Source organism: Stegodyphus dumicola, chromosome 6 (genome assembly GCF_044657685.1).
Source record: "Stegodyphus dumicola isolate Sdum_Otavi_A_Nest chromosome 6, ASM4465768v1".
NCBI classification, from domain to species: domain Eukaryota; kingdom Metazoa; phylum Arthropoda; class Arachnida; order Araneae; family Eresidae; genus Stegodyphus; species Stegodyphus dumicola.
This window is the reverse complement of record NC_140773.1, coordinates 12,154,448-12,172,267: the sequence shown is the minus strand read 5'-3', so window position 1 is coordinate 12,172,267 and position 17,820 is coordinate 12,154,448.

Genomic DNA, 17,820 nt, shown 5'->3' with positions numbered 1-17,820 from the left:
TAAGATTGCTTATAATATATATATATACTGTATTATTTACGCTGATTGTGAGAGAAAATTTAGAGCAAAATCGCCCTGTAAAGACGAAATGCTGTCTGGTAATATGTTTATGAGGAAACTTCTTGCGTCGTTGAGCAACTTTCTCACCTCCGTAGACGAGCTTCAGAAACCTAAGACTTTGTCTAATCAGAGTAACTATCGATGTAAATTTTTTTTCTTAAATTAATTACTTAACTTTAACGAAAAGAATGAATGACAGCTCAAATAATGTTAGGGCTTGTAATTACCTGAACTCATTTCTGGAAAAAAAACTGCTTATGGAGAGAATTGAAGGATAAGTATTTACGGTTGGGCAGCTGTGGCAAATTCATTGATAACCAGAGTTTTGTTAAACACTGATTTTAGTGGCATCAGGAACTAAAAGCTTCGACAGTACGCAACGCAAAATGTGTGTAATTCAGCAAAGAGTTCACCTTCATTGTTTACTCTTCTATAGGCGTTTATGTGCGGAAAGCTATTTCAAAGACCACACAGTCCAGACTGTCTTTTACCCAGAGTAAAGTATGTAGGAATACTGGGTTTTGGAACACAGTATCATGGAAGTCATTAGGAACACTAATTATTCTTGACAGTTACATCACTGTCAAGCACTGTCGATGGTCTACGTATATTCTATAATTCAAAATTCGTATACACAATCGTACTACTATTGGCTAAAAGATATATGTTTGAACGCATTTGCTTCTATTGCATTGTGCATAGAAGCAACCTTTGTTTTTTGAGTGGAATGGCTAAAATTGCTTTATTTAACAATGATTAATGAAGAATACTTATATCTATTATTTTTAAGAAGAGTCATTGCAATAATAACCTCCAAAAAGGGCCTATACCACATTATGAAGTATCACCACTCTAAATGCGATGAATCCAGCAGCACTATCCTTCCCACCAACTGGAAGAAGTTGCATACAAAAAGACTAATTCAAAGGGACATAATTTGCACAATCCCATGCCTAGAATGGAGATGTGTTCAGTATGATCTGTGCCACGGCATCTCAAAAGTCTCTGGGGACACTGATTGCTCTTGATGACCATATCGTTTGTTGAAAAGATCTTGATGATATATCCTATCACTGTCGATATAGTCTAAAGTTCCAAGCCAAACAGTTGTAATTGTTGAAAAGATCTTCATGACATATCCTATCACTGTCGATATAGTCTAAAGTTCCAAGCCCAAAAGTTGTAGTCTAAAGTTCCAAGCCCAAAAGTTGTAGTCTAAAGTTCCAAGCCCAACAGTTGTAACTGCTGAAAAGATCTTCATGATATATCCTATCACTGTCTATATAGCCTAAAGTCCCAAGCCCAACAGTTGTAACTGTTGAAAAGATCTTCATGACATATCCTATCACTGTCAATATAGTCTAAAGTTCCAAGCCCAACAGTTGTAGCTGTTGAAAAGATCTTCACGATATATCCTATCACTATCGATATAGTCTAAAGTTCCAAGCCCAGCAGTTGTAGCTGTTGAAAAGATCTTCATGACATATCCTATCACTGTCGATATAATCTAAAGTTCCAAGCCCAACAGTTCTAACGGTTGAAAAGATCTTCATGACATATCCTATCACTGTCGATATAGTCTAAAGTTCCAAGCCCAACAGTTCTAACTGTTGAAAAGATCTTCATGATATATCCTATCACTGTCGATATAGTCTAAAGTTCCAAGCCCAACAGTTGTAACTGCTGAAAAGATCTTCATGATATATCCTATTACTGTCTATGTAGCCTAAAGTTCCAAGCCCAACAGTTGTAACTGTTGAAAAATCTTCATGACATATCCTATCACTGTCGATATAATCTAAAGTTCCAAGCCCAATAGTTGTAACTGTTGAAAAGATCTTCATGATGTATCCTATCACTGTCGATATAGTCTAAAGTTCCAAGCCCACCCAACTGTTTAAAAATTGCAGTACTGCTATTATCAGGAAGAAATGCGTAAGTTATCAAAAATAGTCACATAATAGTGATTAAACATATATATCTGTCTGAATATATTCTGTATACCGCCGCCTAGACAGTATAGTGGTTAGGGGAGTCGACTGCGATACCAAACTGCCCGGGTTCGAATCCTGCAGAAAAAATGGTTGTACTGTCCGTCCCCTTCCTAAGAGGCAAAGATGGCCCACCTATTGGTCGCCGCCATAATAAAGTGACCACCATTCCTGGCCTTAGTAGCCGAAGTAGGGTGAGGTCCCGCCAAAAGAAGAATATTATATAGTCGTATATTGTATAGTCACCTGAGCTCAACATTGTTGAAACTATTTTGGACATGTTAAAGAAAAGAAAATCAAAATATTCTCCTCCTCCACCATCATGAAGTGAAGTGAAATAGCTACTCATTTGAAAAACAAAACCGTAAATTACCGCTAATGGTTTAAAATGACTTGCATCTGTCATTTCGAAGAACTGTTGCATAACTGGCATCCAAAAGAACATTTAGATTACATTCTTATAGGAGTGTTTAAGCGTTAATGCTGATGAAACTTTCCAATCCCTGAAATTCTTTATTATTTCTTAACATTAATTTTGCATACTTTTCGCGAAGCTATAAATATTGTTTTTGAGTAATGCTTTATGATACATATTCAACAAATTATTAGAGAAGCCTATTTTTATATTCCTTATGAGCTTCATTATATAAAGATAAACTAATTATCAATTAATTATTAGCTAATATTTTATGAATAGGTATGATCTTAATTTAATTAAGATGTATTCTCATTAATTTATTAAATTTTTTTCCGGATTCCAATTAAGGTCATAATTTAGTTCTTATGCCATGCAGTAATAAAAACATTCAAACAAATAATTTTTAAATACCTTATTATTCTCTCTTTTATTTTCACCAGTGACCGAATGGTAAAGTCAATGAAATCTAGTACTGATTTCTATTTAGTTAATTCAAATTCATTATCTTTAGTTTGAAGCCATAAAAGCAGGTTATTGTTGTAAGCACGAGTAGTGCCTTCTGTTAACTGTTATTTGAGTTGAATAAAAGGGTCCTTTAACCCTTTTTCTGCCTCTGTGATACTTTACAAGACACAGTGATAGTTCCCATAAAGTCTTGAGATGTTGCGTACAGTTTATGCTTCCGAAAAACACGAAACGTTACAAAGTAATATATAAAGTATGAAAGAAAATTATTAACTAAATTACGAACTTTAGCAATAATCTTTTTAATTCTTATTTGAATTTGGTTACGTTCCCTCCCTGCTTTTAAAATACTAAGAGGTGAATCTAAAGTGCATCATCTGAAAATTAATAAATTAATACATTTCATGTCTCTTATGTAATCAAGCTGCAATGCGACAGCTCTCAGCCAATCAGATTAAAGAAATAATTTACTACATATCTAGTGCTTTGCTGTTGTAGACCGCTTTTTTTTTATCCTTTGGTCGCTCTTGCTTAGATGTATAGCTTCTCTTAGCTATTGACCATTTGTCTAAAAAATATAATCCGTATAAAATTGCGGGGTACGTAGCGAACTCCTAATGATGATGCGTAATGGTTAGGTTAGGTTAGGTTAGGTTATTTAATTACGGCAAAGCCTCGAGGGTTATCTGCCTAAGGGAAAGGACGCCTTCGTGGAGGATTTTCTAAGGGAAACTGGCTCGTATACACGTTATACATGGGGAAAACCACGAACACACCCATGCAGCCAGCCCGTTCGCGGGATTCGAACCTCGGGCCGAACTACCAGTGTTCATCGACTTTACCGCTCGGCCGCTGGTGGGCGATGCGTAATGGAAAAGAGTATTTCTCCTAAGAATTATTTACCAAGAAATAAAAATTATGCTAATTATGCGTGGAAATTACGGTTACGTCTGTCTTCAAGTGTCATTCTTCTAACTGCGTATAAAGCCTCTCCAGGTTATTACAACGCAAGGAACCATTGCCATTCCATTAGAACTATTCTTTAAATAAGCGCATTAAATATACATGACTATTCATTTTCCTAGTGCTGATGTAAAAAGTGGTAAACATTGGCTGTTTTTTATATTACGTACGGATAATTATAAAAAATACGATAGTTTATAAAGTGATTTTATAAAGTAATATATATATATATATGTTATATTGGAATTTAATTATTATCTCCTAGGAAAAGTATTTCAATTTTTGTATCTTAAATAAAGCAAATTAAATTAATATGCAACTCAACAAATTTAGAAGTATGAAACATAAAATTCAAATCGGGCTGATGGCTTGTAACCATTAAAAATGGTATTAAAGCTATCAGGTTCAATGTTCCGTCTTACTTTCTTTGGGAACATGCAAGGACCTGACTCGGAACAGGGAGCTTACTAAAGCTATGTTCAATAACTGTGGGAAGTAGACAGGATACACAAGAAGGGTATACAAAACCCTTTATTTTTCTCACTTTACAATAATTTCCGTACTTCGGAATACAAAGACACACTACTTGTGGTCTGAACGTAAGAATATAAAAATATAACTAAACTCTAACTTAAATTTGGAATAATAAACGTGGAAGATTGGCCTTATATTAACAGGAAGCCGTATGTAGTACAGAGAACTGTTAACACTACAATACGTTTAAAATTATCAAGAGGATTAAACCTCTGGCCTGGAAGGCAACCAGCAACTGAGTAAAACTTCTAAGGTAAGCGGCCTGCTTCGACTCACTCCTTCCTCTCTCTCGCTTGGCAAAAAGCCACAACTTAAGTACTTGGCGTTCGCCAGACAAATTTTGCATAAATAAGTTAACGCTTTTAATTCTGGCCGGAAGTAGAAAATAAGAAGTGATAGTAAAGATTTAAAATAAAATAAACGTTAGTAAAACTTAAGATCCTTATAAAGTTTACCTGAACATATGTATGATAGATTATAAAATTGTGCAAATGAAGTAGAAAAGTTTATAAAAATTTACAATGAAACAAAATGTAAAAATTAAAATTAAATTATTGTTTGTTTTCCAATGGAGAATTGCATTTATCCTTTAGCAGATGCACAATAATTTGGGGATTATATATATATATCAAAATCTCCAAAATCGAAACGAAAAAGAAAATGCCGTATTAAATATTTGAAGTTTAAACCTATTTTCTCCGTGTAATAAAGCGGCCGAACGGTAAAGTCGCTTAACACTGGTAGTTCGGTCCGAGGTTCGAATCCCGTGAACGGGCTGGCTGCATGGGCGTTTTCGAGTTTTTCCCCATGCGTAACGTGTATACGATCCAGTTTCCCTTAGAAAGTCCTCCACGAAGGCATCCCTGCCCTTAGGCAGATAGCCCTAGTGTGCTTTGCCATAATTAAATGCACTCACACCGTATAACAAAGGAAACTGGTAAAACGCAAATTAAAGAAAATTACAAAATTGTAGTAAAAATTTTCACTTCAGAGGGGAAGATATATAAAAAAAACCGAGAAATTTGTACATATTTTAAAACTAAAACAATAAAAAATAAAAATAATTAATATCCTTTATTTAACGCTTCAAACAGAACTTATCAAGAGAAAAGTGTTTTGAAGCCTTAAACCAAGTTGATTAATGAATGAATGACGATAAACATATATATATCTATCTGTCTCTCTATATACATGTAATAGAAATTATCTCCTATAAAATGTGAAGTGAAATTTGAAAAGTAAATTTGGAACTATTGGGGAAATTAATAATTGAAATTTGTAAATAACTGAAAATGGAATTGTTAATAAAAATACAAAACTGAAGAATAAAACCAGAAAATTATTGCTGATTCCCTAGAGAGATCCCGATTTACCAAGGGGAACTGGAATCTCTCCATACAACCAACAAGAATTCATGAGAAGCGCTTTTCGTCATTTTGCATTTCTGAACAAAATCCCAATTCCAGCTTTAAACTTGCTATTTAATTTTATAAAATCCGAATTAAAATCCTAAAGAATTTTTAAAAAATATTTTTAAACAAATTTTCAATTCATTAATTTTAAAGTTTTTTTCTTTACAATTATTTCCCCTTAGGCAGATAGCTCTAGTGTGCTTTGCCATAATTAAATACACCAACACCAATTTTTACAATTATAATTATTTAATTTTATAAAATCCGAATTAAAATCATAACGAATTTAAAAAAAATATTTTTAATCAAATTTTAAATTCATTAATTTTAAAGTTTTTCTCTTTACTAACTATAATTATTTAATATTATAAAATCCGAATTAAAATCATAACGAATTTTTAAAAAAATATTTTTAAACAAATTTTAAATTCATTAATTTTAAAGTTTTTCTCTTTACATTTATAATTATTTAATTAATTAAAATCCGAATTAAAATCATAACGAATTTTAAAAAATATTTTTAAACAAATTTTAAATTCATTAATTTTAAAGTTTTTCTCTTTACCAATTATAATTATTTAATATTATAAAATCCGAATTAAAATCATAACGAATTTTAAAAAAAAAATATTTTAAAACAAATTTTAAATTCATTAATTTTAAAGTTTTTCTCTTTACCAATTATAATTATTTAATATTATAAAATCCGAATTAAAATCATAACGAATTTAAAAAAAAGTATTTTAAAACAAATTTTAAATTCATTAATTTTAAAGTTTTTCTCTTTACCAATTATAATTATTTAATATTATAAAATCCGAATTAAAATCATAACGAATTTAAAAAAAATATTTTTAAACAAATTTTAAATTCATTAATTTTAAAGTTTTTCTCTTTACCAATTGTAATTATTTAATGTTATAAAATCCGAATTAAAATCATAACGAATTAAAAAAATATTTTTAAACAAATTTTAAATTCATTAATTTTAAAGTTTATCTCTTTACCAATTATAATTATTTAATATTATAAAATCCGAATTAAAATCATAACGAATTTAAAAAAAAATATTTTAAAACAAATTTTAAATTCATTAATTTTAAAGTTTTTCTCTTTACCAATTATAATTATTTAATATTATAAAATCCGAATTAAAATCATAACGAATTTAAAAAAAATATTTTAAAACAAATTTTAAATTCATTAATTTTAAAGTTTTTCTCTTTACCAATTATAATTATTTAATATTATAAAATCCGAATTAAAATCATAACGAATTTTAAAAAATATTTTAAAACAAATTTTAAATTCATTAATTTTAAAGTTTTTCTCTTTACCAATTGTAATTATTTAATACTATAAAATCCGAATTAAAATCATAACGAATTAAAAAAAATATTTTAAAACAAATTTTAAATTCATTAATTTGAAGTTTTTCTCTTTACCAATTGTAATTATTTAATGTTATAAAATCCGAATTAAAATCATAACGAATTAAAAAAAATATTTTTAAACAAATTTTAAATTCATTAATTTTAAAGTTTTTCTCTTTACCAATTGTAATTATTTAATGTTATAAAATCCGAATTAAAATCATAACGAATTAAAAAAATATTTTTAAACAAATTTTAAATTCATTAATTTTAAAGTTTATCTCTTTACCAATTATAATTATTTAATATTATAAAATCCGAATTAAAATCATAACGAATTTAAAAAAAAATATTTTAAAACAAATTTTAAATTCATTAATTTTAAAGTTTTTCTCTTTACCAATTATAATTATTTAATATTATAAAATCCGAATTAAAATCATAACGAATTTTAAAAAAATATTTTAAAACAAATTTTAAATTCATTAATTTTAAAGTTTTTCTCTTTACCAATTATAATTATTTAATATTATAAAATCCGAATTAAAATCATAACGAATTTTAAAAAAAATATTTTAAAACAAATTTTAAATTCATTAATTTTAAAGTTTTTCTCTTTACCAATTATAATTATTTAATATTATAAAATCCGAATTAAAATCATAACGAATTTTAAAAAATATTTTAAAACAAATTTTAAATTCATTAATTTTAAAGTTTTTCTCTTTACCAATTGTAATTATTTAATGCTATAAAATCCGAATTAAAATCATAACGAATTAAAAAAAATATTTTAAAACAAATTTTAAATTCATTAATTTTAAAGTTTTTCTCTTTACCAATTGTAATTATTTAATGTTATAAAATCCGAATTAAAATCATAGCGAATTTAAAAAAATATTTTTAAACAAATTTTAAATTCATTAATTTTAAAGTTGTTCTCTTTACCAATTATATACATATACATTTGAAGTAATCACTCAAAAGTGGTATTCTTTCATATTACTGTCTCTTTTTCGTATCAGAAAGATTAATAAAAGCAATTGCATTTAGCGCGTGCCGCACCAAATGTTACTCCAGATACAATCCGTGACGTTGAATCAAATCTTGTACACCTGTAACCTTCTGCAGCGTGCCAAAACCTCTCAGCGGAATTAAAACCAACTTCACACTCTGTGGCTCAGCAGCGCTGACGTAACATCGCTCTGTGAGCCCATCAATATGCCGTGGCCTGGGGTCAAATCTTTCGCAGTCACCATCCCAACTCAGCTGAATAAAAAAGGGTTATGATAGATTGCATCTCGAGATAGCGGACCGAATCCTTTCTGGCGGGGCGTTGTGTGGCGGGGTACAGGGCGGTGTCCCTTTGAATGTTGACCCACATGCCGCAGCAGGGGGGACATCCCCAGATGGCACGGCCGCAAGTATCGCAAGAGCCTGGCTTCCGCTAAAAAGTCTCAATTTGCTCCGAAGGTTGCGATATACTCTTTTTTACTAGGATGGAATATTTACGTGAAGCGTGTGTTGTACTGCTTTCTGGACTGTCACAAGGACGACCGGAGGAGGTTTATTGTTTTCGTTTTTTGGCTGCATCTGTGGGAAAAGAATGATTTCGATACGGCTAACTAGGGACGGTTTCATGCTTTTCTTTAGCGTCGTCGGAACGTCGACGATAACTACAGTCGCTCCCTCGTTATAACGCTGGAATGCTCCCTCGTTATAACGCTGGAATGTTCCCTCGTTATAACGCTGGAAGACGAACCGGAATTAAGTTCCCTGCTAATAAAGCCATCCATCTTCTACTGAAATTAAAATGTTTACGGAAGAAAAATACGAGCGACGTCATAGAAAAAAAAATCTGAAAGGTTTCAGATTTTAAATTACGTCCAAAAGGGGCGTTTTTTTTAACATTTTGTGTTTTACCTTTATTTATTAAATATCATGTTCTGTGCACTTAAACCATAAAATTCAGTTCAACAGCAATATCGCAAAATAATTTTAAAACGAGCATATCTTTGGAATTTCCGATACAGAGACTCACGCGCTGGAGATAAAAAGGTTTTTTTTTCTTTCTGTCTCCATAGAGTGTTGCCATTGCTCGCTTTTGAATCGTTGAGTTTGCTTATCAAAAATTCGTTTAAAGTTTTACAAAATATGAAATAGATAATAGAACAAATTCAGAATTCGGTTTTCGAGGTGCCCATATTCGAGTGGAGGATTACGTTATTCAAAATTGGATGGCTCTAGGTACCGTTATTTTTCACAGTGCGAGAAACAAGCTTACGTTCATACAGATTCTTCGTTATTTAATTTCTTTAATTATAATGCAGGGTGATAATACTTCGTGGCAGCAGCTTGAAAAGTGAATCGGACATTTATAATGAACAAACGCAAAATGCCAATACGAAAATGATACTCTTTCAAAACAAATTGCCCCTTTGGACTAAAAATTGCATACATGTATATTTAATAGTAAATTAAAGAATCTGATGTGTACACCACATGACTTCCTTGTACGGAATATTAAATTATACGCATTTTTTCTTGCATTTCATTTAAACTTATTGGATTGAATTAAATCTACTTCGCCGACAGCGCATAAACCACAATAGAATAAATGCATTCTTTAAAGAATTAAAATTCTTTAAAGAATTTAAATGAATTCTTTCAATTCACTCTAGTATTTGTTTACTATAGCGACACTCTGGCGCTAGATTTACTTAACAGTATTATATTTCGTTCATATTATAATTCAGAATGCACAAAATTTATATCATTTAAAGAATAGAATTATCTAATCGTTGCCACATGTTCCATTCAAATACTAATATAAAGCTAGAACGATGTATAAAAGAAATTAAGCAAATAAAACAAAAAAGAAACAGTTTTTCACAGACGATTGAGTATTTCTCATTCAATGAATTCACTTCTCACTTCGCGAGAAGGCAAAAATACATAAAAACTCGAAATAGCTGTATTAAAAATTACGAAGTAAATCTTAAACACTTATTTCCACGAAAAAAATTCCAGAAAGGATTAAGCATAATTTAATTGGCAATAATAAATGGAGACGTTATCTTTGTTGTTACGAAGCCAAGTTTCTCTAGATTGGCAACAAATCCACTAGTCTGCTGTTTCAAATGTAAACAAGCAATGGTCGCCATCAAAAAAATTATTTAGCTTAGCGGCACTTAAATAACTTTAAAATTGTTGATAATTCTAAACATATTGCATTCAGATTTACAAAAGCATAAAAACCTGAACCGAAAGATAAGAATAACATAATTCAATCATTTTTAAAGCAAAAAATGTACAATTTACATACATATAAGAGTAAAGAAACTGAGATCACTGAACCGGGTAACAGAGTGGATATATATATATAAATATATTAATTGAAAAAGAAAATGTAAAGCTAACAAGTAATTAGACGTAAGACCTATTTGGTCTTAAAAATTTTTTGCGCATAAGATATGAAATTTAGCAAGATCGCTGCAATGTTTCTACCTACTACTATTATTTTATATAAATATATTTATATACGTTTGGTGCGGCTGATTGCAACCAAAATACGAGGTGCACGTCTACATGTTATAGCAGTCCTATACAAAATTTCAACGTTCTGGGGCTACTCGTTTTTGAGTTATGCGAGATACGTACGTACGTACATATGTTCGCACAGACACCACAAAACATTCTCTTCAGAATTCATTTTAAAGCAGTTTTATAAATTTTTTGGAGGAAGCGAGTCTTTTATTCTGTCCTTACGTACAGATATTACGCAAAAACATCGTTAAATTGCATCCCATAGCGGTCAAAATGGATATGTTCGTTGAAATATGCGCCTGAAACTTTTCGCGATTACAATACTTCCTTTTTACTTCGTACAAGGAAGTAAAAAGGGGAGAGTCTGAAAAAATTTAGATTTGAACTTCGGACCAGGGAATTTGTTATAAGTGATTTAATGCTCTCGCTGAGGACGCAGTTTTTTCCAATCTGCTCTTATATTGACTGCTGTTAATATAACTCTTTTTCTTTTTTTTCTTTTAGCTTTATTATTAAACATCGCTTTCTTTGCCGTTACGTCACATAAAATTTAACAATATCATCACAATTTTAACAGCAGCATATGCGTACAATTCCCGATACAGTTGCTAAAAATAATTGCGTTGCTATTATTTTTTCTCAGTTCATCATGTCAATATTCAATTTTCTAAGAAAGGTGACTTTCTTCGCTCTTGTGTTACGTAAAATTCAAGAGCAAAAGCACAAAATATAAATATTTAAAAGGAAAAAAAGAGCATTGAGACTAATAGCATTTCTGGTTCTTAAAAAAAAAAAAAAAAAAAAAAAAAAAAAATTGCAACTCAGATAACAATTTAAGCAAAATGCAAGAAGTAGTGTCAAATACAAAACTGACCGCTCGCGGCATAAAAATAAATTTACAGTAAAATAGGCAAATAGGTAGGGGGAAAAAGATCAAAAATCATTCATAACCGTTTATTCATACATGCATTCATTAATTTAATCCGCATTACACATGTCAATTTTACCTTGTGCTTGGTTTATTTATTTATCTATTCAGTTATTTATTTACCGTTTAAGCATTTAAATGCATATAATTGCAGGGTTTTAAAGGATTACGTTTGCTTGTAGAAAGGCAGTTTGACACTTGATGAATCATTAATCCATGATGTTCATTCAGTTCCGTAACGTTAAACATTTTATCTCAGAGCATATTATTACGGGATCTTGTCATTTGCCTGTAGCTTTAAGTAACGCTTTGCAAGTACTGTAAGCAGCGACACATCGAACAGCATTGTAGCAGAGCTAAATGCACTTGAATTAACACAAAGAATGAATTAAACGATAGTAATATTTTGAACAACTTTTCATTTATATTTTATCTATATTTATTTAATATTTACTGCATTTCTCGATGTATATGAGGCAGTTTTCTATAAGAAATTTAATGTCTAATAATTGGGTGCGTCTTATGTAACGGAAACGGCAAAGGTGGCATAGCGGCAAAAGAAACCAAGAACTGAAGATTGCCGACGATGCATATGGTTAATTACGTGTTAATCCTTAGAATATCAAGACCTCATATGTTTCTTTAAAAAGCCGAAATGTCTACAATTTCATTTCAGCTTTTTTACAATCCCTCCCGTCCATTAACAAACAAAGAGGCGTGAAGGTTTCAAATGATATCTTTTCTAGTTCCCAGCAAAAGAGCTTCGCCCCTATCAGACTACTTACCTTAACAGTTCGTAAATAAAACTATTATTCTACACGGGGTAAGGCTTCTAACCTAGGCACCCAGGTGTCTCGACGCACCGTCCCACTGACACTAAGTCACCTTTAACCTAAAGTTAAGGTAAACAGGTAAAAGCGCATGGGGCACCAGAAACTTTACTACAGAATCGAACAGGTATTGTCCCAATACACTAACCAGATAGAGTATGAAAAACTTGGGCTAATCTTTGGAATATGGTAACATATCTTTGGAATATGGTAATGTTTGGAATATGGTAGTTTGGCGACATTTTGGTAAGGCGATAAAGGTTACTAGCTAGGACTTTAGCAGTGTACATGGATAAAGTCAACAGTGTGCGCAATGTCATTTTTGTGCAATTCTGGGATGTTTTTTTAAGTGAAAAATAGGTCTATGTGTACATTGATACCGTGTATGTGCAATTCTTAAAAACGCGGCAAGCAGTGGGCGATTCTGCACTTTCTCCCAATTTCGCACCTCATCTTCGTCATGATTAAGCACTTTGGTTCCATAAAAGTTCTAGCATAAGCGTAATTCGGCTAGCAGATTGTTGGGAAAAAATGTTGAGTAAAAATAATAATAATAATAATAATAATAATAAATAAAACATGCCTTTACTTCGTGAAAACAAAATGGCGTCCAAAAGAAAACTAGCAGGTTGCTGTAGCAGAGTTGGTCGCCAAATTTTCGCCAAAAAATCGCCAAGTTGCCATAATCCGAAGACTAACCAAAACTTGAATTGACTATATGCTATTTCTAAGTAACACTGGAGTTATACATTGGAGTTTTTACATAAGAGTTATACATAAGAGGATAATAGCATAAAATTAGGCCAAGTTGCATAAATAACACAAACTGTTTAGTATACTAATTAAAATACTCGATTACGTAAATACAGTAGAATTGAAATTTTTTAGATCGTTGCACTGGAAAGTTTGCATTTTTATGTTATATGAGGATATTTGTTACAGGTTAGATTGTACTGAGCTCAAATCTTTCAGACCACTGCAGCGTTTAAGCAGTACAGCGTTCCAGAACTTTACCCAGAGCAGGAAGCAGATTTATTGGGCAATAAGCAGTTGGACTACGTGGTCATTTATTTTTCTTTAAAGGGACTCATACACCTTAAAACCCATAAGATCTTCGAATATGTGACTGTTGCAAGAATTGGTATAACTTATTTATTTTAAAGGCAATTAACTTCCAACATTTTTACAGCGGATTACATAATATTGCTGCTTTCTGCAATAGTCATCAGAAAGTTTGTGTTGCCACAAATATGTTTGTAATTTAATCTGCTTTGTACCAAAATGTTTCGTCGTGTTTCCACCTTGAGCGCACACTTTAAAACATTCTGTCGCATAATTTAATTCCATATTTAATATGTAGCTTTTATAATATTTGGAAACTACTGTGAACCAAAAATTCTAAGAATTTCATGTTAACTTTTTATTTTATGTGGAGTTGAGTTTAAAAAATGTATTTTGTTAAAAAAATCTGTAATGGTTTCGTGCATAAAATGTTTTAATATTAAAATATACATCAGATTTTTGGTTCAGATAGAAAATAGTGCCCATATAAAGAATTCCATCGAATTTCGAGTATGTACCATTAGCCATATTTAGAATATCATGCGCGCAAGGTGGAAACATGACGAAAAATTTTATCTCGAAGCGGATTAAATTACAAAAATAATTGTGGCAACCCAAACTTTGTGGTTACGAGTTTCCAAATCAGCTATATTATGTAGTCAGCTGTAAAAGGTTGGAATTATTTGGTTTTAAAATAAATAAAATATCCCAGTTCTTGCAACAGTCACATATTCTCGAAGATCATAAGAGGTTTAAGGTGTATGAGCCACCTTAAGAAAATGATGATTTGACCAGTTTTAAGACATTTTGGGAAGGTACTACGTTCGAGGCGTTTGTTTCAAAACTGTAGAATTATGTTGGATTTGGTATGGTGGATAAGTTTAACGATTTGATTGCAGATTCCATCGATGCCCGAGGCTTTCTTGTTATTAAGAGTTTTGATAATTTGCGTTAGTTCAATCTGGATGAGTGGTGAGTCGTTTTCTGAGCCTGTAGGATGCTTATTATGGCATATAGTCTTCTGTTCTTCCATGTCTTCATCTTCGTTATCATTTAGGAGAACAGCGTCTAGTATTGCGTTCAGGATGGTACGGGTGGCATCAGTGTTGTTGTTGCTGGAGCTACTGTTGCGCGGGAGATGAAGCTGAGTGGATCTGAAAATTTTATTCGTGGTTATCTTGTAAAGAGGGCCATAGATAGCTTTGTTATTGTTACAGTATGTATTCCAGGCTTTAAATTTCGCTTCTATGATTTGACGTTTATAATTAGCCTTTTGTTTTCTTAATTTTTGGAGGACGTTCTTCTTTTCTTCCTCATTCTGTGGATTTACGTTCAAGCTAGTTAAAAGTAAAGATGAACTGCTACAATACATTTGGGGGGCACTGCACCTTAGGCGATTACGCACATCAGAGAGTACATATGTAAGGTATTTCTCCCACTTTCCTAGAGTGCCTTCGTGGTGTAACAGTAGCACGCTGGGTCGGTATTCCAGAGGTCCGTGATTCGATTCCCGGGGAAGGCAGTTGTTAATTTTTTATCTCTCTTGCTTCCAAAAAATACCTAATGTCTCTACAAATGGCACCCGAACTAAAAGGGTTGTGGATGATGATTCTCCGTAACCAGGATTTGGCGACTAGGTCCCCTAAAACCCTAGTCGCCCTTTAAAAAGGGGAGTATATACGGTATTTCTCCCACTTCTTAGCGTGCCTTCGTGGTGTAACGGTAGCACGCTGGGCCCGTATTCCAGAGGTCCGTGGTTCAATTCCCGGAGAAGGCGGTTGTTAGTTTTTCATCTCTCCTGCTTTCAAAAAATACCTAATGTCTCTATAAGTGGCGCCCGAACTAAAAGGGTTGTGGATGATGATTCTCCGCACCTAGCATTTGGCGACTAGGTCCCCTAAAACCCTAGTCGCCCTTTAAAAAGGGGAGTATATAAGGTATTTCTCCCAATTCCATAGCGTACCTTCGTGGTGTAACGGCAGCAGGCTGGGCCGGTATTCCAGAGGTCCGTGGTTCGATTCCCGGAGAAGGCGGTTGCTAATTTTTCATCTCTCTGTCTTCCAAATAAAACCTAATGTCTCTACACACAGATGAGGTCCAATTAATGGATGAGAGTTCTGCTAGTGATGACGAGTTGTATACTGCATAAAGTTGATTTCAAAATCTATAGTTAATTTTTTTTACTATTAAATTGAAATCCAGCAGGCCAATCAAAACCAGTCCGTCTAACAAATAATTCTTTATTTTTTAAATTTTGGGGTCCCAAAATAAAGTTGCATCTTATATATAGAAGATACTTATGGCCATCGAAGTTCATATCTGTACTTAAATACGGTATCTCCTTTAAAAATTAATTAAATGCACCGCCTATTACGGTTCTTTATGATAAAATATTTTACTTTTTAAATTAAAAGAATAATTTTTCTTTAAAACATCTATAAATATTAGGAATTGTTTAAATTGAGGGGGGAAATGTATTGCATTGAAAGAGCTGAAAGCAAATGAATCCAAATACTGTTTTTAATGTACTCTTCCAATATAAGCGTCAGTTTATTATTTAAATTAATTTTTGTAAATAAAATAAGACGTAGATATGAAGTCAAGAACACTAATTTTCAAATCTAAAAATATAAAGTTACATATTACTTATAGTAAATATGCCAATCTAACACAGGAAAGACCAATAACAATGTTGCATAATGTCATTTATATATTTCTGTAGTGTAAAAATCTTTCTTCCACATTGATTGTCATCACTTAAATGTGTCACATTTGACTTATTTATACACCAAATGTAGTAATCATTTAATGCACTGCCAAATGCATATATGTGTATACATACAATATAATTTCACTTATATATAGTATTGATTTATGTTATAAGAGTGTTCATATGTAATACTGTGCTATTCAAAATATCTTGTAACAAAAGAAAATAATATGTACTGAACAACAGTCCTTGTATACCAATGTAACTGATTTCCGCAGAAATGACGTTAAATTTCATACGGCACGAACTAGGACGGATGTTATATTCGCGGTGTATATATACAAACATCTTTGCCATTAGCTAATAAAGAGAGAGAGGGGGGAAAAAAGGAAATTCTTTCTGTTGGGTGCCTTGCGAGGCACATTCGCGTCAAAATAAGAAGATTGGCGCGTCCAAAATTCAAAAGAAAATAAGCAGCATTAAATAAGCAATATCCTTAATACAAATATTAATTACCCTAATAAATAAATTAACAACTTCCCATTGAAAAAAAAAGTGTATCTAAAAAACTGTCTTAAAAACTTTTCAGTATCTTAAAAACAGTGAAATAAGCAATAAATATTTTATCTCAGATTTTCAACAGTCAGCAGTGAGGTATACAAAGCATTGAATGAAAAACTGTTGCCAAAACCACATTTCTAAAAGAATGAAGCTATTCAAAATGATGAGATTTCATCAAAAAAGATAAAATAAAAAAACTCTTGATTCGAATTTTGAAAAAAATCGCTTCGAGGTGCAGTGGCTCTTGTCTAGATGCACCTATGTAAAAGATTTCGAAGCCCTGAGTCTATTAGCTTACGCGCAGCACGAATGAAAGTCACACACAGACTCTTTCTTTTATTATATGTAAAGAAGATAACATTAAGTACTCTTCCTATAAAAATAATAGGTCATAGCTGTAGTTAAAAGAAGCATTCATCTTCTTACATACACCAAGATTAATTATTTTCGTTATTTGTAGAAAATTAATTTTAAATTTTATTCAAATTAAGAATAATGACAGCTTTCACTAATTAACTCTTTCGCATGGAAGTCGCCCCAACCGCCCCAGCATTCAGACATCGGCTGGACGCCCGAAACGCCTGAATAATTTCCTACCCAGTGCTTTCCCCCATCACGTTACTGCATTACTCATTGCTTTCAGGTGTTGTTAAATCACATGTCAATCATTCTTTTGAAGCTACTAAAAGTAGCTTCCTTGTTTCCTTTGTTCCTTCCTTTCCTTTGTTTACTGTCAGTGTTTAGCTTTTGATGCCCGAAGTTGCAATCCCGTCCCAAGGGGGAACTTCACCACAGTGTCAAAGCGTCGAAGAAAGAAGTTCTCGCTTTACTTAAGTAAGGCTATTGTTAGCGCTGTAGTATTCAACTTGTCATGGGGAAAGGAAAAGCATTCCAGGAGAAATTCTTAGATACGGGCGTTTTCGATGTTTGGGGAATCGAGATTTTGCCCTCTCTCGATGCGAAAGAG